Source organism: Papilio xuthus, unplaced genomic scaffold (assembly GCF_000836235.2).
Source record: "Papilio xuthus unplaced genomic scaffold, Pxut_1.1 DF826945.1, whole genome shotgun sequence".
Classification (NCBI taxonomy): domain Eukaryota; kingdom Metazoa; phylum Arthropoda; class Insecta; order Lepidoptera; family Papilionidae; genus Papilio; species Papilio xuthus.
Genome location: NW_013531704.1, coordinates 4,594,112 through 4,619,829, shown reverse-complemented (window position 1 = coordinate 4,619,829; position 25,718 = coordinate 4,594,112). Strand labels below are relative to the sequence as shown.

General features: G+C 38.5%; 1 long non-coding RNA gene across 2 annotated transcripts in view; it reads left to right on the top strand.

The window, feature by feature from the left end:
• Window positions 1–20,156: 20,156 nt before the first annotated feature.
• LOC106121445 (uncharacterized) overlaps window positions 20,157–25,718 on the top strand; it is a 9,793-nt gene continuing 4,231 nt past the window's right edge. Inside the window, exons 1-3 of one of the 2 annotated variants that reach the window (XR_001228051.1) lie at window positions 20,157–20,758; window positions 22,559–22,813; window positions 23,678–23,762. This is a non-coding gene — a long non-coding RNA (uncharacterized LOC106121445). The remainder of the gene's footprint in view (window positions 20,759–22,558; window positions 22,814–23,677; window positions 23,763–25,718) is intronic. The other variant, XR_001228052.1, reaches the window with a different exon arrangement.

The window sequence follows — 25,718 nt, the reverse complement described above, 5'->3', positions numbered from 1 at the left end:
AATACTTATAAATATTGCATAGATCGTGTAAGTCTTAATATAACCAAAATTATCTCAGTTATTGATGTAAAGAATTCTAAGAACTTATGTTTTGTCTAACCAGTGTTGCCATTGAAGATTTTATATTTTTAAAACACCCTTTATATTTTGATTGTATATTTTTGAATTGAAATACATTTAAATATATTTTATACTTTAATATTTAAATTCTAGATTTAATAAAAATTGCTCAAAGCGCCTAAAAATGTAATAAAATATAGATTAGTATAATATTGATTTTTTAACAATTATTCGTATGGAAAATCATTTTATTTCAGTTCGTTGTTATCGTTGTTTATATTCTTGTAGTAATAAATAGCAGCAGCGCATGTTTAAGTAAAAGAAATTTTAACAAAAATATTTAGTAAATAGGATTGTAGGAAATATATATAAAATATATTATTTTGAAAGCGATTTTTCTGTAAATTCTTAGTTAATGTAGACTATGTATAGTAGACACAATAATATGTTTATAAGAAATAAATTCAAAATGTCAATGTATTAGGAGGAATATGAAAAGGTACCTTCTTAATATCAGTAGGTAGTTATATACCTACAAAATGAGGCTATCTCATACGTTAGGCCTTTCGCCTATGTCATTAAGATCCATCATTTATTAGCAATTATAATATCTTTGCAATAAATCAATATTTCCCAAACGAATTTCTTCAAGTAAAAATTAAATTGTTTTTCAACATATTGAAAATTTAATATTAGCGCTATAAAAAGTATATTTAAAATTGTACCTGCAACCCTCCAGCGATACAAAGCTCTGGGCCACGGTCTCCGCGCGCCGCTCAAACAATCGCTAACAATTTTCGACACAAAAAATAATTTCTACACATCCAAAATTAAATAAGGCACAAAATATAATTTTTGCGATGCATTCGGCCATTTTGAATGCATATCGCCGGCAGCCGGCCGCCGACGTCACGTCGGAGATGCAACGACGTCGGAAAAATTTTAACAATTTTCCTCCGCGCGCGGGGGCTTCTATCATGGAAATAACTGTATAATATTAAAGGGTGGACTTGCGCCTACGTTTTGACGGCAAAAGGTTTAGGGTGCGAAAGTTTTTTTTATGAGGGGACGCGGCGGCCGGGGCGCCGGGCCGTGCGCGCCGCCGCTTCCCCCGCCGGGCCGATCCCGCCCTGCGCCCCGCCGCGCCTGTCGGCGGTCCCGTCGCCCGACTCCTCGGGACCCCGACCGAACCCTCGATTCTTAAAAATTAAAATTTTTTCCCCGAAGGTCGCGCCGCCGACCCCCGAAGGGCCACAAAGTTATCCGTTGCCGCGGCCGTCGCCGTCGACTTGGCAATTCCCTAATTTATCGCATTTAGTGTCGCATGCTCTCTAATTCTAAAATATCATCGCGAAAAAAATTTTCCGGCGCCGGAAAATCAGAAAAAAATGTCCGAAGCACGTAGGGCGCGGCGACCGGCGCGCAACTTGAGGAATTTTTTTGAAGGTGTTGTGGAGGTCGCTGGCGCAGGGTGTATATGGGGTAGTGTAGACGAGGGGTGCGCGGGGGCGGGCGCGTCCTAAACGTGCACAAAAGGCGCGTGGTGCGGGCGCAGGGGCGCAGCGCGGCGGCAGTGCGGCGGGCGCGGGCCGGCACGCCCATCGGCGCGCTGTGCCGCCCTCGCACCGCCCGCCCGCACGCACGCACCAAGCAGCAAACATTATACACTACCCTACATTTATATATTTAATTTTATCTTATAAAATAAATAATACACATTTTTAAATTTTATAAAAAAAAAGAACCAAAAAAACATTATTTTTTCCTTGTTTGCAAAATCTTATGCTCTTTTTTAAGTGTAATTTGAATGTAAAGAATTTTTTTTTAAATATTTAAACATGTTAATATTTATTTCAATTATTATTTTTGGTTTACTCAAATAATTAACGTTGTTGCTTATTGACAAAAATTAATTTAAAAAAAAAACGTTTTTCCTTAATAATTTTTATGAAAACAAAACTACAAGCACCTGTTTAATATTAAGTTTTTATTTATTATATAATATAATTATTATTAAACATATTATCTGTTATCAAATTGGAAAAATAATAATGCTATGATAACCATTAGGTATTAAACTTAACTATACTTTAATAAAAACTAGAAATTTAACGTATTTTTTGTCACTACACTGTAAAAACCTATAAATTAATAAAAATAAATTATTTTGATTTCAAAATTTAATTTTTTTTTCAAAAGCGATTGACACAAATGTTCATACTAGTCCAACCATATTATATGCGGTCTACCCTTTGTATATAGGCTTTGAGTTGGAGGTTCGCAGAGCGGCAGGTGCTTGGACCCTCGCCGTTGGCACCGGACAGGCCAACAGGTGTTTCACTCATTGCCTTTCTTATCAGATTTCTGCATGCATTTCTTATTAGGGGCTGTAACTCTAATCGGATATAACGAAAATTTACATTACACTAATTAATGTTTTCAAAAATAAGTGGGAACTAACGGTCTTTTATATTAAATACATTATCTATGCAAATTTATTAAAATAGGCTATTTTCGAAATAGAACGGATAATTCTTAGAGAAAACAATGTATTTAAAACTTGCTGTCGCCTGTTACTCCGTCTGCGTGGAATTAAAAAGCTTAATAAGTAGCCTATGTGCTCTTCCAGACTATATTCTACATCTGTACAAAATTACATAAAGATCCGTTGATCCGTCCAAGAGATACTTTGAAACTTCCATCCATCCGTCTAAACTTTTGCATTTATAATATTAGTAAGATTAGATAAATGCATTTTTACATTTAAAATGTGAACATATTAACGGATACAAATATGAAAATGAGAAGGGAAGAAGAAGGGACAGCTAGGGTAAATGTGGGCCAGGATACATGCAGAGAATGTCTTGCGGAGCTTACCATAAGTTAGGGGTGACTAGACCATAGTCAACCACGCTGGCCAAGTGCGGGTTGACGCACACATACCTTTGAATTTCTTCCCAGATATGTGCAAGTTGCATCCCGATGTTTTCCTTCACCATAAGAACGTCGGATAAATACACAAATATATTGCAAACGTGTAATTAAGAACATATTATAGATTACATGTGCATATTATATACAGTAATTATCATGTATGAAAAATGATGGATTTTCCTCGTACGATAACATCACAGTAGGCTACTGGAACAATACTATATAACTACTGGTAAACAATCAAATTTTACATCAAATAAGTTTAATCAACATGATCATATTAAATATTTAAAATAGTTTAAAATATACCCGAGACGTGTTGTAGAAAATATTTTAACAAAAACGTAAAATTTAATATAAGTAACGCACTACACTTTTCGTAGCTTTTGTGTTTTAGTATCACATTGCAATTGCGACTAACTATCACATATCATACAAAACACACCCCTTAGAGCCATTAGTTATAGTCCATAGGCCTTCCCCAATTCATTCCGTATGTGGTTAGGAGGTTCCGTCTTAGGTTTCTAAAGGAATAGGCGTTCCACATTCTTGAATTTGCATGTTATCGTCGTTGAAATAAATAACACAGTATTATAACCGTGATAGTAGAAACATTTGAATGATATTTCTTTGATTTGACCAAACAAACGTCACTTGCCACTTGCCCATACAGGGTACACGACAGCTTGCGCAGCTGTTACTACGTCAGTCTGCAATTATATTGATTTGCGAATCGCAAACTGTAGCCCAGAGGTTTTTAAACATTTTCTTTCGTAGTTTTCTACATTTTTCCTTTAACTTATAGACCCTCGACTCACTTTGAGAATCACTGCGATAGCCCGAAAACGCTTACCCAAACAAAGAGCTGTTGCAGTATGAAAGATATTTAAAAAAAATCAGCTATGAAAACTGTAGATTACATGTCCAGTGTTTAAGCAATGCGCAACCGAATAGTAACGTTTAGTTTATCAAATAGTTCTGTCTCAAGTATTAAAAACCACAAAGCCTACAACCTAAGATTTTTCCTTATTGTAAACATAACCACTAACTGCTATGTATTTGCTTAGTAAGGATAGGGTTATTAAATATCTTGGGTGCTCAAAGTTATCACAGCTCTCCCTCGACATCCCTTTACTCCCCGCTACACCTAAAATTGTCTGGTAAGATGTTCCGAGCCACCAAGATATATGACAACTTCTATACCTTGGACACAATACATAAAATGATAAAAATGTTAATTCGCACAGATGTACTGAGATCGCAGGTGTTAATGTGTGTCTGCATGACAAATCTTACGTATCGTACACGTCACGCAGTCGTGCCGCAGCGATTATCGCCCTTATTGCTTCGTCCAGTCGCACTCAAAATAGACTATACAGAGGTAGACAATTAAGAATAATTTTTAAGGCAGTTTTAAACTAGAACTAAATTTAAGGAAAAAGTAAGGTTAGGTTTAATGTCTATAATATCATAAGTGGGTTATTTAAATATATTTTTTTGAATTCTCAAAAAAATATTTATAACATTCTATAACAGTTATATTCAGTTTTTGCAATTGGAGGCGAGATCTAGACCGAGATTAGATTAGATGTAGATTTTCTAGAATACAATTGATTTGTGTTTAAGAGTGGAAAGTCTGGCAACTAACGAGCTTTGATTCTAGAAACCACACTCACGATTAACAGATAGCAAGTCATTATAAGTGCACGTGTTAAGTGAAGATTAATATTTTTTTAATTATAACTTAGTAATCTAAAAAAAATATGAATGTAAAATAAATTAAAAAGTAGTGTTATAACTTTTTACATACAATTTTGTGAAACTCAAAGTTCTCATGTTGATTAATTTATTTACTTTCAGATGAAAGACAGTCTCCTGCAGTTGATTGTAACTTAGGTAAGTATAAACCTTTCAAAAATGTTAAATCCATATGTGTACAACCAGCCGTCTTCAATCGCTAATTAATTACAAAAGCAAACCCTTAGTGTGAGGGGTCTTCTAAATGTATGACGAAACTACGACAGAAATTGCGACATTTTTGTCTCTATTACTTATAAATAGATGACGCCAGCGACTCCATACTAATGTAAAAAAAAGTTAATTAGGGGCCTATGTTCTATTGTAGACTATGTTCTATATGTACGCCAAATTTCATAGCGATCTGTTCAGCCGTTCTGGAGATACCTTCAAACAAACATCCATCATCATCCATTCATTTCTTTCTGTGTCTCTATATGTTTTATATAGGTATTTTTGTCTCAGAAACAAACCATTAAACTTTTCTACATTTGATATACTATATCTGATATAAGCAGACACAAATCTAACTTATATTATTAATGCGAATGTTTGGATGTATGGATAGATGGATGTTTGTTAGAAGCTATCTGCAAAAAGGTACAACGGATGAGATTTTTGTTTAATTACATGCGGATGGAGACACGGGCGATAGCTAGTAATTTATAAATAACATCATCATCATCAGCTCACTATTTGTCCCCACCGAGGGGCTCGGAGCCTACCCTAAGTTAAGGGTGATTAGGCCATAGTCGACCACGCTGGCCAAGTGCGGGTTGGTTGACTTCACACATATCTTTGAATTTCTTCTCAGATATGTGCAGGTTGTATCACGATGTTTTCCTACACCGTAAGAACGTTGGATAAATGTACATATGTAAATCGGAAATCGAAAAACACATTGGTACATGGAGGGATCCGAACCCAGGATCTGCAGATCGCAAGTCAGGCGCTTGACCCCTGAGCCACCGACGCTCTAATATAAATAACATTGTCAATGAAATATGGACTTCGTATTATGAATTAAAAACATAATTATTTTATGATTTACGTCACACAGTGGCCGAATGCGAATGTAACGGACATTGATAACAAAGGTTAAGCGCTCTGATTTTGGTTGACACAAATTGAATATTTATTCATATTGACGAGAAGACAGAAGCTAGTTTTTTTTTTTTATCAGAACCACGTCAACACAAAGCTATTGTACAATGAAGATGGTATTTGCGTCAGAACTCACTCACTCAATATATGTTATAATTTAATCAGTTAACTTATTGCTTCATCAGTCCGTATATTTTGACAAATTGAGAGAATAGCATTTTTTTTATATCATAAGGTGGCAAACGAGCCAGCGGCCACCTGAAATCGCTGAAATAGCGAGGTGACGACATACGAGGTGACGACATACGAGGTGATGACATACGCAATTGCATATGCGTTGCCTACCTTTAATCGACGGAGGAGAGGATGCACAGAAAGAAAATATTTTCCCTTTCCATGCATCCTCTCATCCGGAAAGTTCACTTCCACTTCCCATCCTTTCCTTGTAATAAAAAGGGTGGGAAGGGAAAGAGGACTAAATTAGGCCTCCGGGACGCACACTCATCAGACGAAACGCGGAATTGCTTCCACTTGACGCCTGTCTTCTGTGTGATCGTGATATTTCACCGGGCGAGCCGGGCCAATTCGTGCGAAGATGTTAAAGCGGGCTCCACCACTGTTAAACTGTTACTTTAGAAACCATCATTTATAATTTAGAATACATGGAAAAATATATCTTATTTATTTATTTATTTACATGGTAGACTTACAGCTAGAAAGTGACAATAATAAACACAAGATAGTTAACATATAGCTATTTACAACTCTACACTTATAGCGTTGGCTTAACTAATTTGTCAGTCAGCACAGGAAGTATAAATACATGATTTTATATAATATATATATATATATATATATATATATATTCAATCACCGCTCAAATTATCTGAAAAAGTCCCGGCTTAGGCAACTCCTCGCTGAGGACACACTAGTTATGTATAAATAGTTAAAAAAATCATGGTATGCGGGATTTACTTCTCAAGGAAAAAGTAGTCAATGATTTTTGAATGTAACAAATATTTGGTGGTACTTGAATTGCTAAACAATAAACTTTCTATTTGTAGTCTAATGAATGTTTACCGTGGGTTTCTGAGATCAAACCCCCCGTTTAAAACATGTTATCTCTGTTTTATCAAAGATAATGAGAGGGATGGCGATATGTTTTATACATAGATTTTGGTCTTCGGAAACTAACGGTTAGACAAAGTATTGCAATTAACATGATAGTTTAATATTATTATCAGCTGCGTTTTTACTAGCGGTAACAAGTTCGAATTACATTTATACCATGAATAAAGAGCTTTATCGAAACTGGAGTTCTAAGAATAAGATTAACTTATTGAAACTCTCGACCACCATGAAGTGACGACGAATCACAATGCATTTATGCATAGATGCATGCTTACTTACAAAAAAAAACATATACTATTTGTCCTCAATCATATTGGACCTCGAATAATAGGAAATTACTTTTACTGACTGAATAGAATGAAACGATCATTCTTTTAAACTTGTGATCAAAATGTACATTTAGTGCTTCCTATTCTTATTGTCAGCGGTGCATATTCAATGTCCTATTTGCTACTTTATTCTTCATACAACTTCAACATTATCTACTTAAAGAATTTAAGAACATGCAAAAGATTAGTTAAAACATAACTACAGCATATCATGATCGCATTTCGCAAACATCCTGTACAGTTATAAATAGAAGAATATTAAAAGGCTATCAGGAGTTTGTATTTGATAGTGCTGATTAGGAATGTTATCGTGTGAGTGAGCGCGAGGCTACTGGTAGCTCGCTACCGAAGTCGGCCGTCATTAGGGAGACGAGGGAACGGACGGCAGCGCGCCACATCAAAGCGCTATCGACTTCCGGAGCGGGCGGGTTATCGGGCGACCTCCGAAATTCCCCGCAATTAGCCCGCGCCGGCCCTTTCCTCCCGCTGCGGCTTCCGGCCGCCATCTTCAGACGCCCGGCGGCCGGCCACACGTCATGTCACATCAGGATGTCACCGTCACCCATCGTGACGGGATCCTTAACGTCTTGATGGACTTATAATAGCATAGATAGTAACACCAATTTCTTATTTCCAAATTGACTAAGAACTAAATTAATGGTATTTAAATAGTTTTGGGCTGGTGAGTTCGATTGTTGTTGTTGCTTAGAACTGTTGCACCCTCTAACAAGTTTTTGTTAAATTAATTATTTGTGCACATTTCCTATTTCACTCCTAATTTTATTTTATTGACATATTTGTGGGAAACGGCAAAGTATGTAAAACAGTAGTTTGGGTCATATCCAATTGTCCTATATCAAAATTTATAAACTGTTATATTTTATTTTATATCCCTATTACTATCGAAATCAATTGCATCGTTTATAAAAAATGTGGGCGATGCGTTATATCAAAGTCGTTATCTACTTATAAGGTAAGTTCGTCCATCCGGCGCGTAAATACTTAGGACATGAATGAAACGTTTGGTCGGCTCGCAGCCCGGAGCCCGGAGCGCGGAGTGGAGCACACTTCCGCCCGCCGTAAGGAGGGCGAGCGATAAGGCGCCACAACACGTCGCCTGCCCGCCTGCCCGCCTAATCAATAAAGACATACTCGATTGCTGGTACTTGCATTCACATTACAACCAATTACTTATTCCGTTGTAACTTTAAAACAAAATTTAATTAGTGCATGTAAGTACACTTAGTAAGTACGAAGTAGAAGTAGAGGAATATTTATGACGATAAGACTAATGTAAGAAATGACGGATGATCGGACTGTATGGAACAAAAAAGGAAACACCCTTTGGATTACACAGGAGGTAACTAGAAGTGAAATCTTTGCCTATCCCTTTCGTTAATAGTTGTGACGTAAGCAAGCAGGTGATGGAGCGCATGTAAGCGGACGCGGGTGCGGGTGCGGCGGGGTGGGGGAGGGGAGCACATGCGCCGACTTATTCCGATGATACAATTTGGAAACGGGAGAGTGTAAGGAGGTCACCGGATAAGATTACGGTTAACTGTGTAAACAAACCGTTTACATTGATAACTCGTTAGCATTTCTGCGATGGCGCCTATGACGTCGCACAATCGACCAGCTCCGTGTTTATATAAACTTTCGATAAGACCCCTCCGTTGAAAACATCACAGGAACAAACAAAACAGTGGCTATGTTAACACTTGATTCTTTTATACATTTAATATATTATGTTTGAATTTGTATGACAAATCTTTTTACATTTATTTCTTTATTTTTACCCATGTTATCACATTCTTACATACTTTGCTTTCCTTTTATCTATTCCGGTCAGTTTTTAAGAACCTAATCGGCATCCAGTTTTGGGACTTATAATTATGACTCTTCGAAATATTTCGTTAATTAAATTAATTAACTGCTTTTTGTATGTCAACTACGTTTATAATTTGAAACTCTATATAGAATTGAGAGCAGTGGCTTGTGATCCACGTGCTAGATTAGATACAAGAATTACGCACATTTACAACAGTTATTGCGCAGCGGCAGCTCAAAACAATTTAGACATACGCAGGGCTCATTAAGCGCCACCACTAGGTTTTTATTCAAAAATGCACTTTATTACCTTTCCTGTAATATCAAATTACACCGCAGTTAAATATCTCAAGAAGGTAGCGCCATTTAAAAGATCGAAATTAAAACACAACTATGATATTTTTCTTATTAAATGATTAAGATGAGATGAGTAAGTGGATTGCTTCCGAGAAAAGCTATTGATATATCAGTGACCGAGTTCACAGTTCAAATTCCGTAAGTAAAAAATTACCGGAAATGGTCTTAATATATTTGTCATGATTTTAACATATGAATGAATCAATGTATGTTATATGTCATTTGCTGTATGACTAATATACACAGAATGTTACAACAGTTGTAATGTATTGCTCAACCGCATGCAAAACATGTTTACTCATTTTTATATAAACTTGATTTGAGAACATTGATTTGTGCAAGCACAACAAATCAACCGTCATCGCCTCCATCGCTATCTAGGTGCAGTTGACTCTTTATCATGTTTACTCGCAACTCGCAGCACGCAATCGTCGAATGAATGGCCGGCCGGTTTCACACGGTCCTCTGTGAAGATGTGGAAACTTAACTGGGCCCATAAAAAGGGTCTATTATTGAGACGACGTTTATCCCATTTGTGTGTCGGCGCTGCGTCGACTTGTCGGACGCCATTGTCGTTTATCGGGCGCCTGCAATCCGCGCTGACCCCGCGATATCCTCGATCTCCACCGCGCCCGTCCCCCGCCCGCCGCGTATTACATTGCTGAGGGAACGTCAACCCTCGGTCCGATTGCCTAGAGACTAGATCGGCGCGAACGGAGGACGCGAGCGGGAGCATGAATGGACTGGCTTGTGAATGAGCGGACTATGTCCCGGCGGCGATAAGCGCTATCGCCGGGGCCAGCTGACGGTCCGTGTTGACAAACCCTGTTCCACTTTCGTTCAGTCCACCGACTTAGGCTTATCGATCGACTATCGCCGTGGCTCCGAGCTGCTCGATTTTATTCCCCTTGTCCATTGTTTACACTTAACACATCGCCCAATTTAATTTCATCAGTTACATATATCATGTTGCGACATATTTTTCATAATGTATTTAACAAAACCGTCGATGTATATAGCTCTTTCACTCAATGGAAATACAATTAACATCATGAAACCGTATTTCTGTACCAAATATGTTCACAGAAATATGCATTATGCTTCCAAGCGAATGTATATTTAAATATTATATACTTCTCGCAAGTATACATACCTATACAAGATGCATTAAAGCACTGTCACATTTAAACTACGTATAAATCTTATCCATTGCACAAGAACTTAGCGGTTACCATTCAAACTAATAATACTATACGAATGTACACGAACATGCACTTCAATATATATACAAATGTACATACAGATTCAGCATAATAAATACAGTTGTCTATATCATCAACGAATGAATTAAAACCGTCAGTTAAATTCTTATAAGGAATGTCACAAGTCAATTAAACGGTCAAATATTCAACGGGTCATTACACTAAGGAATGCATTTAACAAGTTCAACAATTAGCATTAGGTATCGGGTAAGCGAGACCTCGCTACTCATTAATCAGTTCGTTGGCCGGTGGTTAAGTGAGGGCAGGAACATCAGGCGGGAGGCGGCTGGAGCGGGAAGGTGAATCCCGCGGGCTGCGCCGGCGCCGGGTGTGCGCGCGCACCTGCCACAGCACGTGCCGCCCCCCCGCCACCTCCCCGGCCCCGACAGCCTGCTACACCATTACTGAGGAATGCCTTCACACATAGCTCATTAAACAGGATACATTTCCATATTGTTGACAACGACCTATCAAAGACTAAGTAGACTACTCAATTCTTAGAGCGCTTAAACACCAGGTGTGGAGTAATAAATGTAGAAATAAAGAAAAACAAAGTTAATAAATGACAGTCTGAATGTTTGTAAGATGTCTGGATAAACGTAGTATAGTATGTGAATTGTGTGTTGTTGTATGTATGTAATGAGGCTGCGGAGGACGGAGTGGCGAAGTGGACATGTTTTGCGCTGATACAATCGCGCGAAGCTCGCCTCGGAAGGCGATCGAATTGATGGCGTAGCTGTTAATTCTCGGAAGCATCCGCATTCCGAGGCAACATGTTCTTAATATCTAACTCCGAGTGTCCGTTCAAAGATCACTATGACTCACCAGTGACACTGCACTCATTAACATTCCTGCGAACACTAGCACCGGAGCAAGCCATTAGGACTACGAACTGCGACCGCAATGAAACCCATTTTCCACTAGAGAATAGGCTGTGCCAGCTCCAGTAGGTATAGCATTCGTTATAGAAATCCAGTGGAAATGTAGTCTTATTGTCAATAAAATGCAGTTCACAACTAGTTGTCTGACTCACCTGATCACATTCCTGACACATTTTCATCAATAATTGTATAATCAATTAGTGACGCATTTGATAAACTGCTAGAAATATTTCAATTGCCTTGTACATTGAATAACTCAACACAATGTATACTTGAGCGCAAATCAATAAAATTCATTAATTTTCTTACTCCTGCAAATTTTTGACATTCACTTACTTACCTTTATTTTTTTACTAACGTATGTTTTAAACGTGATGTTTTCTTATCGGAAATCCTTGCATACCACTTAGTGAAAGGAGCGAAAGCTGTTGATTTGAAATTTCTAATATTAAGTTAATTTTCTATGAATTTATCAAAGTTAAAAATAAAAGTTTACCATATATTTTAAGCATTTAAAATGAGGAAATACTTGAAAAAGATCCCTTTGTATCTCAGTTTTCTGTAAGAAGAAAACAAAATTTACTCATACTGTGAATATTAAACACAAGCTTAGCCGTTAGTTGGAATAGTACAAGAAATATTAGTAAATATACAAAAAATATGCAAATATTTATCGAAAAAAATCTCTCATTCCCAAGATATATACTTTTGCTTAATCCCAAATATTGAAAAGTAGTCTAGCTTTGAGGATTTTAGACGAGTAAAACAATTATATCGAAGTACTTAATGCAAAAGCGTCGGTGGCTCAGGAGTCAAACATAAGTACACAAGTCAAGACTTGCAATCTGTAGGTCCTGGGTTTGAATCCCGCCATGTACCAATATGTTTTTCGATTTCCGATTTACATATGTACATTTATCTGACGTTCTTACGGCGAAGGAAAACATCGTGATGCAACCTGCACATATCTGAGAAGAAATTCAAAGATATGTGTGAAGCCAAACAACCCGCATTGGGTCAGCGTGGTTGGCTATTGCCTAGTCACCCTTGATTTAGGGTAGGCTCCGAGCCCCTCGGTTGGGGCGTATAGTGAGCTGATGAGCGAACTTAATGCAACTTAAAACATCAGTGTAAATTAGGAAATATTTTAAGCACTAAAACTAAATTTATCACGGAAATAAATAGGTTCCAAGACCAATATTTTCAATACTTCTACGCAAATATAAGAACATCTAGTCTTCAGAGATAATAAGACGGATGGCCATATCATATTTATATGTATAAAGGGTACAGGCAGGAGAATAGTGTTGGGCCGAATAAACATTTGTATATTCGGTATCAATCCTCGATTACGATTATGACCAAACATACATGGTACGGACAAAAATGTTGTTAACAAACCATAAATTGTTAAAAATTTACACTAGTTATAATAATCGTGTTGAAATTGCTATTTATATTAATTCAATGAACCCCAAATAAGAGTGTTCAAATCAGCCGGTCGTGATCGCACAAAAACTGGTTAACTTTGTATCTACCCTCTCTGCACACAAAACAGATGTACTTACTTGTAGTTAGGGGTGCAAGTGGGAAAATACGTACAATCTTTTGAATAACTAATTCATTTTATCAAAATCATGTAACGTTAATAGAAGCGTAGATTTTGGATAGTTAAAAAATTATAGTAAAAAATATATTTTTAAGGTAAAAACAGACATGATCAACCTGCCCTTATTCGAGGGTCTGCACAGTATGTACTACTTCTCCATACATCTCTATCAACCGTCATATCTGAATTCACCCACTTACGCATATCCTCTTTCACACAATCCATTCATACTTTCTTTGGTCTTCCTTCTACCTTTAGCCAACCACAGTTAAATCTCATTATTTAGTGGTACGGATAAAGTCATCATAATCAGCTCACTATACGTCCCCACTGAGGGGCTCGGAGCCTACCTAAAGTTAGGGGTACCTAAACACCTCCTAACAGATAAATTAATTAATTGTAATTATAGACAAACTATAGCCCACGATTCCGCCTGCGCGGACTTGAAAAAGAACTACATTGGTAGTCTATGTGACTCTTCCAGACTATGTTCTATATGTATACCAAATTTCATCGAGATCCGTTCAACAATTCTGGATATACCTTTTTTTTATAACAGAAGGGGGCAAACGAGCAGCGGGAACACCGAGGTGTTCAACGACGCCCATGGACATCAGCAATACCAGAGGAACCGCAGATGCGTTGCCGGCCTTTGAGTGATAAGCTCGCTTCTTGAAGGACCCTAAGTACCTTCAAACATACATCCATCCATCCATCTAAATATTAGCATTTATAATATTATAATAGTTAGATATTAAGGTGTAAAATTGAGGGTTTTCTAACAAAATAACATATTATATAATACTTTTATCATAATGTGGACAACATACTGTAACATACCTGGAAGTGTTCGCGCCTCACACAAAAAATTAAAGGATCTTTCTTCTAAAAAAATGTTGAATGATGTGTTTTACCTGGCACCGCCGCGCCGTCTTTTCTAAGAAACGATAAAATATATTCTAATTTATTTAACATAGTTTTTATTAGAGCAAGCGTGATAAGTGATGAACGCCTTTCAGCATCCGTAATATCTAATGAGTGTATCTGTCTTTAACAACAATGACATGATATTCACCAATTTTCTCTTCTTTCTTCAATAGTCATCATTCACCAAAAAGCTTTTGTAGAATTGATTTGTTGGAGCATGGATGTAATCGCCTCTACGTTTTTAAAACAACAATGATGTCAATCTTTATGAACTAGCAGTCGACCGCGAATTCGTCCGCGTGGAATTAAATACATACATAATAAGTAGCCAATGTGTTCTTCCAGATTATGTTCTATATGAATGCCAAATTTAATCGAGATCCGTTTAGCCGTTTTGGAGATAGGTACCATCAAACATCCATCCATCCATCGAAATATTTGCATTTATAATATTATTAAGATTAATACCAACATAATTGAACAGATACATTCAACAGGATAAAGGTTTAATTACTTATTTCAAATGCTAAAAATATTGACAAAAATATTGTAATCATTCTTATATCTTAACTTACTGTTGTCTACAATTAAATTGAAGATTATAGATTTGAATCTGTCTATCTGGCATCTGTCAAGATGCAATAAATTATGCAATGTGGTTAGTCGCTCAATCAAAGGGGAGCAAGAATTAGGTTATTGCAAGGTATTGCATAAAAATATTGTGTTTCCGAATGTCTCAGTTCATTTGAGAACACAGTTATATTAATAATCACTATTATATTTACAGTAAAGTTAAAATTTTTGTGTTTATTATTGTTTTTGATTAAAACAGCTTTGTTGTTCTGAATTTTCTTGTTGGTCATATTTCTTCGCTTTTAATTATGAGGTGATTACGTTAAATTGTTATAGCAAAGACAACGAATAAAAATTACTAGTTACAAATAAAATATTCCAGTTGAGGACTCTTTCTACGAAACTTTGTAAGGAAGGGGTCAGCCACTTAATGTGCTATTGTTAACTACACCGAAAATTGGAGTATTGTAGTGCCTATCGGAATCATTCGGTAGTACAGTCGCGTTCATTGGTACCTTGTTACTTTCAACTGACTTGAACGTCGTCGCCTTTGCAAATAAACAATAAAGATCTATGTTTTGATCACATAAACGATATAACCTTTACTGTATCCTTGAATATTGATCCTGTATTAATTAAAATACTTATTGTTACATTTGTCGAACTTTATTCTTTCATAGCGTATGAGGTGTTAAAACGAGTGTCGTTATTAAAGTAAAACACCGCGAACGACAGTGAGTGTACATCCGACCGCGCGGGGCTCACGCCCTCACGCCTCGACGCCTGGAATTAGGGAAGTACGTACATGTCATTACAAATGATCATGCCTTCACTTACATGATACTATGTACAGGTGGATAGTGTATGTTAATTGTGTTCCCATTGTCAGTGTCCTTATATTGTTGTTCCTATTGGCTTGCTATTCTAAGGAAAACAAATAAATTGATACTGAAGTTGTGTTTGTATATGATACAAGCATTCAAAGAAGTAACATTCGGTCAGCTAACATTCTATACAAGACAATCTTCAAATCATCTTAAAGCGTACGTTCAGAATCAGAGCCCTTTCTTTACAACTCCGAATTCGGCGATGGAATTTGACGAGATCTTCTCAACAATATCGAGCGTTTGACAGTTACGGTGGCATCGCCTTTAATAGAACTCGAGACTCGGGCAAAGTGCAGGCGCATCACGCGAACTACCGGGGTCTATCGCAGCGGGCGCTATCCACTGGCGGGCCGGTGCAGGCTGTGCGGCAAATGTCGGCGTCGCGGGGCCAGTGTACGGCGTGCCATAGGAACGTCGGAGGAGAGGCGCGTGGAGGAGGGCGGGCGCAGGGCACGAGGCACGCTCGGAATGTGCGGCCCTCGGCGCCGGTTTACAAATAGAAGGGCCGCTAGCGCGGACTGCACGTGTGATACATCGGTGCGATCGATCCGTTAGCGCCGTCGAGTGCGCCCGCGCCTGCGCCCGCTGGTGTCCGCGTACTCACCACGTTATACGACTGTCATTAATTGAGACATCGGCGACATCCGCAAGGAGCGCGTGCTTGCATTGCGAGCGATGCGTACGGTGCGTACTATATACCGTGCTATCGGCCTCGCGCCCGTGCCGTCCTAGTGATCCGGGAAGAACGGTAGAAAGCATGTGAATGACATCTCGAAGGGTCGGTCGTCGGGCAAAAGAAAGCGGGCGGCGGCCCTGCGTGCGCTGACCCCGGCCGGACGTCACGGCTGAGAGGAGCCGAGAGCGGCGCGCGCTCCCGCTCTCATTACCCGAGGAATCCGATCGCCCGGTGCGAATTCTCCTGGGCCCTTCGGACTCTTGCCTCGCCTCGCCTAGCCTTGCCTCGGCTGCCTCGCCTCGCCTCACCTTCCCTCACCTGCCTCGCTTCGCCTTCTCGGAGTGTGCTGCTAACTTTATAACAGTTACGCCTTCAGGTATGTCACTTTACAAATTTATAAATGTTACATATTTTTAAATGATACATACGACATATAAAACATAGAGGCAGTCGAAAAATTGTAAACATAAAACTTCAGATTTAATTAAGTCGGACCTGCGGCATTAGAAATTCCTTCCAATTTTTAATTATCCGTCACATTATTGAACTATTTTCTCCAACTTCACAACTGGAATTGGATTAAATCTACTCTATTTTTCCTTTAAAACTAAATACTCAATTTAAAAAAAGGAATTTAACCTAATTTAGCAATACAATAGACCTTTATCGTGGTTTTACGGTTGACATTTACAACATTCATGTTCCTGGCAACACTGAAGAATTGACCGTTAAGTTTAAATTAAACATTATTTCTGTTTTACCTCGACTTGTTTAAAGTACTAAATAAAATACTGTTAATGTATAAAAATTTACAATTTATGAAAAAAAAAACAGGAAAAAATATAAATTATGTTAGTAATATTACGTATTATTATTATTCTAATATGTTATATTCTACATAATTATTGGTTATTGTTATTTAAATTATTTGTAATAATTTACTTATATTAAATAATTAATTAATAAAAAAATATTGATAAAATTGTGATAAATTTACATGTTCTTTTTTTATTACAATATCCCATAGTAAATAGATAAAATATTTTAAAGAAATCATTTGGTAACTTTTGTAATTATATCTTTCAACCAAAAAATTTTATTTGGCATTTTAATATGTTACAATTTAATTAAAATTATATCTTTTATTTAAGAGTTAATAAAATTATTATCGTTGCTTATTTAATTTATAAATAATTTAATTACAAGTAAGAATATTATTTTAATTAATTAGATAAATTTGAAATAATAAAAATATTGTATTTAAAAATGATTTAGGTATTTACAAAATACAACATTGATGGTAGTTTGAAGAATTTAGAAAAGTCGTTGTTTTTATCAGAGTGTCAAAGTAGGAGGCCAAGATTAGATATAAATTTACAGTACATATACAGCCCTATGTTGTGATAAGAATCTCGGATTCCAACAATACTACGCCCCAAATAATATATATATATATATATTCTAAACAATTTTTATAACTAAATAATATTAATAAATTAGGCAAGAAATATTTTAAAAAATTAAATTAAATATTCTATCGTCTTCCGAGCCGTTGTATTAGTTCTAAAGAAAATATTTAAAATGTAAAAAAAAAAAAATGTTTTTTTATTTACACAAAAAATACAAATTTTCTAATTACTATAACTAATTTAATAAAATATATGTGTTATCAATAGCTATGTAAAATTAGTTTTGAATGTGTTTTATATGTTTATAAAAATATAATAAAGTAAAAGATGGTATTGCCAGTGTCAAAATAATGTGTGACAGTCGGGTGTTGCGCGCACACGCCATTCGCATAGATGCCGGTGCGTCTGGCAACACTAGGACGCACTTTTCGCGCATTTTTTATGCTTTTTTCGATTCTAGTACTCAGCGCCTATAAGGGCTCCACAAAAAATTTAATATTTTTAAATATTTTCTATAAAATATGGTCAATTTATGAACACCATGGAGGAGCCCGCTCCGAGATTGATCTTTCAGTTAAAAATCATGAAAATAATTTCTTTAAAGTAGTTTTATCGTTGCATTTTAATATTTTTCAACATTATTAATTAATAATGATTGTTAAAATTATCGAAATTATTTTAATATTAAAAAAATGTGGAACAAATGGCCAAAAATCATACTGCCTGAGTCCAGCTCTAGTGTTTGTTTGCTTAAATGTAAGTGATTATGACCATTTAAATTATTATTTTAATTGTAAATATTATTAAAAATGTATTATAATTTTTAATAATAAATAATTATTTTTTTATCTAATTAATAAATTATTTTAACTTGGTCGTTAACTAATTGAGATACCTAATTCTCCTGACCTATAAAACTCATGCAATACTAAATATTAAAAATAAATAACTTCAATATAATTTATTTCAATTAATTTTTAAATAAATATTATAATATTTTATTTAATGAAAATGTAATTTTCATAAAATATTTAAAAAATATATTTTTTTTAATAGCAAAACTTTAGTGATTTTGCTTAAGCAATAATTTTGTTATAGTTATATTTTCCAAATATTAATTATTTATTTTATTGTATTAATTAAAAAGAAATTAATTCAAGAAGTGTTGCCAGAAGTAAAGTATATTTTTATATGTAAAAATTGTAATATTTCGGTTATATTGTATTTAGTCAGTAGCTGAAGCAATTATTCTATTATTTTAACGTCTTACAACTTTTCTTTATTAGTTTTTTTCTTTGAATATATATTAACGATTTAATATGACATAAAATTAATCCTTAATGTGGTAATAATATAAGACCAAAGAATTTAATATCTTGATGTCTTTCTCTATTTTTTTTTTCTTAAAAATTTTCGTAACTAAGGCTCACTTTAAATTTTATTACACTTTTGTTAAGTTTGAGCTTGTTTTTATAATGAGAACATGTTGCACTATTGAAGTCTTTAGTAAAATGTAAATATCATCTATAAAATGTTTGTTAAATAACTATATCATATTTGAAATTCTCCCACATACTTAGTATAGTATATTAGTTTACTCTAATGTAAAATATAATATCATGTATAGACATGGGTAGTGTAAGACTGACAAGGTATATTCAATGACGGCGTCTCGGTCGTCAGCGCGCGCCGCTCGCCGTTCGCCGCGCGCCGCTCGCCACAAAACCAATAATACTTTCGGCAATCACAACATTATTGTTTTATATACACGGTGACATACACAATAAAAGTGTGTCAAAACTTACTTAACAGATTCTGCTTTAAACGTATATATATAGTACGTATATCTTTTATCTACTGAGTGTTTCATAGTACATTTGTTTTAGAACAGTTACCTAACTCACAAATAAAAGTTATTATCAATTTTCTTAGACAATCGATCTGTATAATAATGGTCTTAGGTTTGAAAGTAATGAACTATTTTGTGAAGACGGTGTGAGGTGTGAGGGTGTGGGAGCGGACAGGGGCCACGTGGCGCGGCCACGGCGACGCTGCATGTCAGTTTTCTGGAAAAATTGTCAAAAGTAGCACAGCGGCGGCGGCGGCGGCGGCGACGGCGGGCGATTCGCGGGCGCGCTTGTGTGCGCGCGCGGCCGCTGCACGTGTGTGCGTGCGCGTAAACTGAAGGTCGAATATTTTGTCCCTACTCCTCGGTCTATTGGCGTTCACGAGTCGGCGCTGTGATAATGAGGCGTCGCCGTCCCGCTCGCGCGGGCGGCGCGACCCGCGGCCTGAGCGGGACGGCCGGCGGCATGCGCGTGCGCCGGAGCCTCCGCCGGCGCCGGCGCGGCCTGCCCTCATCAGTCTCCCCGCGGCGGGGAAGCGGTGCGCGTGTGCGGCTCCGTGGTCGCTCGTCGTCTCCGAGGACCGAACGAATATTTTTAGATAACGGCGCGAATAATTTATTCGCGAGTTAGCAATCGCGCGCACTTTGGCGAGCGGCGGCGGCGCATGCGGGCCGACGGGCGCGCGACCGGCCAGACGCGCCCGTAGGTAAGCTGCGCACGTCCTGCGCGCCGCCATGTTCGGCGGGAACGTCACTTCCGGCGGACGGAACCGAGCCCGTGGCCCGCGAGCGCTCAGGTCAATGAGCGACGGCTCTCGATTCATAAAATGTCGGTCGTTCCATTCACGCCGCGGCGCGATGCTACGCCGACCGCTCACTCGTGACCCTCGCGTCTTCGAATATTCATGTCTCCATCGATAACATCCTAACCTCTGACTTCTTTTTGTATTATCGGGTGTTGTTGTGCGAGCGCCGTCGGCGCACCGAGCCGCCGCCGCGCTGGGCCCGCGCCAACCGCCGACCGCCGAGCGCCGCGAACGCGAGTGTCGTTACGTCCACCGAGCGGTGTCCGCTTGCTGTGAAATTATGTGCAAAGTGACTTCAATTGTGGTTTTGCGCTTTTTATCAATGGATTTTACATACGATGGCGTAAGATTGAAACTGTTTTCTTTATTTTCTCTCTTTTACTTGTTAATTATCGTTTGGGGCGGATCTCCGCTAAGGCAATTTTCCTCTTACCCTCATTACCGGGCAAACATTGAAATTAATGTTGATAATAGTTACAATTTTATTTGGAATTGCAAATATTAAGATTGCTTTCCCTTTGATCTTTCAAAATGTTTTTTTAATAAATAAAAAAATAATCTATTGTTTTGTTGCTGGCGTAGATACCTGTAAATAAAGAGTGTCTAATTAAGCACAAATTGTCAATGAATGAAATGACAAACGCGAGCGATTAGCGCAAATATAGGTGGCCGCGGTCGGGCCGCCGCCGCCCGGCCGCCTGCCGCGCCGCGCTCTGCTGACAACTGCCTCTATCTGCCTAGTGCATACTGCATAGTGCTCAGTGTCGACCATAACTACAGCTCTATACTTTGTCTATAGTTTATCCACTTCCGTAAAGTTATACTAAGATGTGTTTTGAATTTCACAAGTTCATAAAGTTACATTAAGTCACGTTCATAATTGACTTATGCCTTATAATATTCATGTCGATAAATGTATCCTGTATGATTTTATACCAAGTTGTCCTTAGAAAAAGAGATTTTGCATAAGTTGCTAAGTCATGTTTAATTCAATTATATTTAAGTAATACACGGAAATTACAAAACAAAGAAAATTAAAGTTAAGCTTGTGAGATAACAACTTTTCATTAGAAATAAATTAAAATTATAAAAGAGATGTCAATTTTATAATGCACAAGTTTTATTATTCAATTTTATTATTATAATGCTTTATATTCACTTGTTTCATTATGATAAATGTTCTAAAAATATATATTTTAACAAACTTTGTGTTTTTTTATCAATTGAATTTTATATGAATGAACTCAAGTTCCACCTACCAAGCTTGTGTTTAATTGTAATTTAATTTACTGTTATATGTCAATTATGCTTTTATAATTATTCAAACACATTTTTTATTTTTTTATTTTAATTTTTAAACTACTCGTGGATACCACTTATCAACAATCGTTTCGTTATCGAATTTGAAAGCTGTGCACTCAAAAAATTTCGCTTTCTGTTCGAGAATTCCGCGTAGAGGAAATTAGCGGGAGAATGTGAGTAGGAAGGAATGAGTCAGGTGCGCGACGTCACCGGCCTGACTCACGGCGATGACGTCGGCACCCACTCGCCTCAGCCGCCGCCGCGCAGCTGCCTGCCCTCACATCACACAGTGTCGACCATCTACCGTACATTATTTAGGCTGCGACACCCACGAGCCCGAGCGGCTCCAGCGCCTCCGCTTCCGGCGGCCCCTCATTGCGGTGTCGCAAGCGTTTCCTTTGCTCCTGCCGTCGTCGTCGCCGTCGCCACGATGATAGGGATAGTTTTGAGACTCAAACGCTAAGTAGCACCAGCGAGCCGAGCTTATGCAAACGGAAATAGATCATTTTGTCAGAGAGGCCGATCGCGTTTTGGACATTGGCAATGATGGCGGCGGCAAGTCTCTGCATCGCAAAGCCGTCGGGACGTGCGGGTCGGCACTCGCCGCTCGGGACTCGGTCCCACGATAACGCATCGAAGGGTCGCTCCACAAAAAGCGATCATTATAAAGGACGTAAAGACCGCACCGGCGCCGAGCCTTCCCAGAACTGGGCCCATTCTTATTTCGCGCTCCCGCCTTATTCACGGGGATTTTTTGTTCCTTTTTGGTTATATTTTTTTTGTTGCGCGAGCGGCGCTCTCGTGAGAGCTTCGAGGAAACGGCTTATTGGGTTTCGTACAGGAGATGGGGCTTATCTCGAGGCGTCGATCGGCGCGCCGGCCTGGGAACGTTACGCTCGCAGCTCGCAGGACCGTTAGTCGCATTCCACCGCCGCTTCGTCGCCTCGTCGCCGCGCCGGCGCCGCAAAACCCTCGTGTCGTCACGTCACCGGGACGCGGTCGTGACACGCTAGACAAACACATATTCTGCACGGCCTGCAAACAACAAACGACGTGACAAATGTTGTATCCGAGATAAAGATCCCACATAGAAAGGGTAAATTTAAAATTTAACATTTTTTAAATTCTTTTTCAGACGTAAATCAACTAAGAATATATGATATTATGATTCAACTTTAAATAATAATTATATTTTAAAACAAAACGAACCAAGAAATAAAACACCATAAATAATATATTATAAGTATACTTAACACAGAGTTTTACCAGATATCAAGTGACCATATTAAGGCAATGTATCAACTCAACCTCCTTAAGCTTGATATAAACTTGTGTTTAGCCGTTTTTAATTAGTTTATAATAATGCCTCATACATGTTTATACAAAACTCAAACTCTAAATACATCTACTTTCTTTTAGAAAGAATTCAGAGCTAGGTTTATGACACCTCACTTGTTAGAAAACAGAATGCTACTACTGCATACCTCTTGACTTCTGACTGAAGAGACCGCATATGTAGTTGTAATCAAAGTAGAATTTCTCGATTAAAAGTTTTTTTCCGTCCTACTTTTTATATGGGTAGGTATATCGTTAATAAAATGAACATAGTAACTAATGAGTTACTAATAGGTACAAGGAAAAATTAAATCGTTTTGATAAAATAAACTGTTCACGCCAACCTTTGAATAAATCCAGTGTTGGTGTGCGATTGTTCAAGTTGCCTCCTGTAACCTGGTGGAGCCTGTTCATGCAGCAGTGGACATTGCTGCAGTCTTTTACTTTTGCTTTATGTCGCTATACATTTAAAACCTATTGATACGACTTGAAATTTGAAATTGTTACAAAAAAAACACCATTTAGGTATATCATGTTCGTTATAATCAATTAGGTCGTTTGTTTGTCAAACCATTTAATTATAATTATTAGTGTTGTAGTCATGATTATTTTTTGTTATTTCCAGCGTAAAGAAGTGAGCGACGAACAAGTCATCAACCACGGGCCCAGCTTCACCGCGGTCGCGCCGGGGAACACCGCGTCAACTTAGAGTACGTATGCACTGAATTCGTAAATATACACTAAATTCTTCCGGTACAATGAAGTAATCGGTCGACCGTCAGTATACTCATGTAGTTTAGAAGTAGAAGGTGCTCCCACGGGTCACGGGCCCTTATCGAGGGCAAAGGGAAGTTATAAATCTGTCGGCGCGAACAATAGAGCGATAAGGTGCACCTTGCGTCCGCGCCGATAGCGAGCCTACCGCGCCCTGCGCCCCGCCGCCGCGCCGCGACCTGCCGCCTCAGCGGCCGCACCCCCGCCCGCCTGCTGGCCGTCGCCGCCAGGGCGCACGGCAGCCCGCCGACCCGGACACGGCTCTCGGTCGATAGCTCGCCAGGCGATAACGTGGAGGTGAGGAAAACAGAGAGGTCGGCAATACGCGGTGATCTTATCGGTCATCGACCTTCGCGCCTAAACCGAGCCTCACATCTTGCTCGGCCTGCGCGCTCCATTCGAACACTAAATTTCAGGAACGAAGCGCCCCGCACAATACGATTTTTATTAACTCGCCGATTGAAGATTGCTCGGTACTCTCTGCGCTTGCTTCGAATGCTTATTATATTTATGGCGTGCTCCCGTAGCACTGCCGTCCCTAACTCGTTATGCGAGGAACATCGGCGGACGTATAACGGTTTCTATCGCAGAGTAACAAGTCTAAGTATACTTACATTTTCTAAAAATCAATTTCTGATGGTGAAAATATATAAATATACTATCGAGTCGAACATCACAGCGTATCTCAGGAATTCGTGGACGCCGAGCCGGCGCCGATGAAACCTTGACCCGTTTACCCGGTGAGCCGGCGGTGCGCATACAATGGACTATTCCGCGACATCCGAGCCGACACATGAGCCAACGCGCCCCTCGCGCGCGCCCGCACCCGCACCCGTGCCCCCGCCGATCGCGGAGAACACGGCGGTGCAGCACCAGCGGGCCAGCGCTCAGCGCAATGTCGACTGTAACGATTATGAAGGCGGAACGAACCTGATTGAATCTCCGAGCCGCGCTCAATAAAACATACCGACGACTTCGACCTACTGCATCGCCACCACTTACCTCTGTAGTATTTTACAGATAAAACTGAAATCAAAGGGAAGCATCACTTTGACACAAAGTAACATGCTAAATGCAAAATGCTCAAACAAAACGCACAGGGTTTTTACAATCCTTTTATACCTATTATTATTTCATAACACATTTTAATGATTATCCGGATATTAATTAAATGATTCAGATAACAATTTAATGAAATACTCATTAAAACAAAATAACTCAAATAAAAAATGGAACAAATGATGAATGTTTGTCATTTCGTAGCACCGTAGGCGCTGCGTAGCACATGACTTTTTGCATTAGCATTTATTTTAATCAGCTAATCTTCTGTTGAACGGTAGGGTTAAGTGAGCTGCGCATTCGCTACATCTGGATGCAACTTAATGAACATATAAGAACACACAAACACGGAGTGAGGACAGGCAAATTACATATGAAAATGCAGTCGGCAGCACGAACCCCACCCTCTGTCACGTCTACAACCTCACGCAGATCAGCGGACGCTTAAAATTTATCCTTCATAACTTATTAATTCCATACGCAGCAAATTACTATCCTTAAAGAAACGTCGACATTATTCGTAGATATTCATTGCATATTTGTACAGTATAAAAATATTAATGTTAACCCTAGATACACATCTCTATCAGATCCCAATGGTAGAGATGTTATAAGGCATGAACCATGATCTAAAATAAAATAAAATAACTTTACAAGGAAAGACATCGGAAACGTATCGTGTCTGACGGAAGTGGAGTACGTTGTGTGCAGAGGCGAGACATTCGGTTAATAGCTCCCCCAGACAGCGAGTTGCTTATTAATTATGAACGCGGTGGGCACGCATTTATCGACCTTATCTCCGGTGCGCCCTCGTCCTCGCGCCGCGCTGCGCC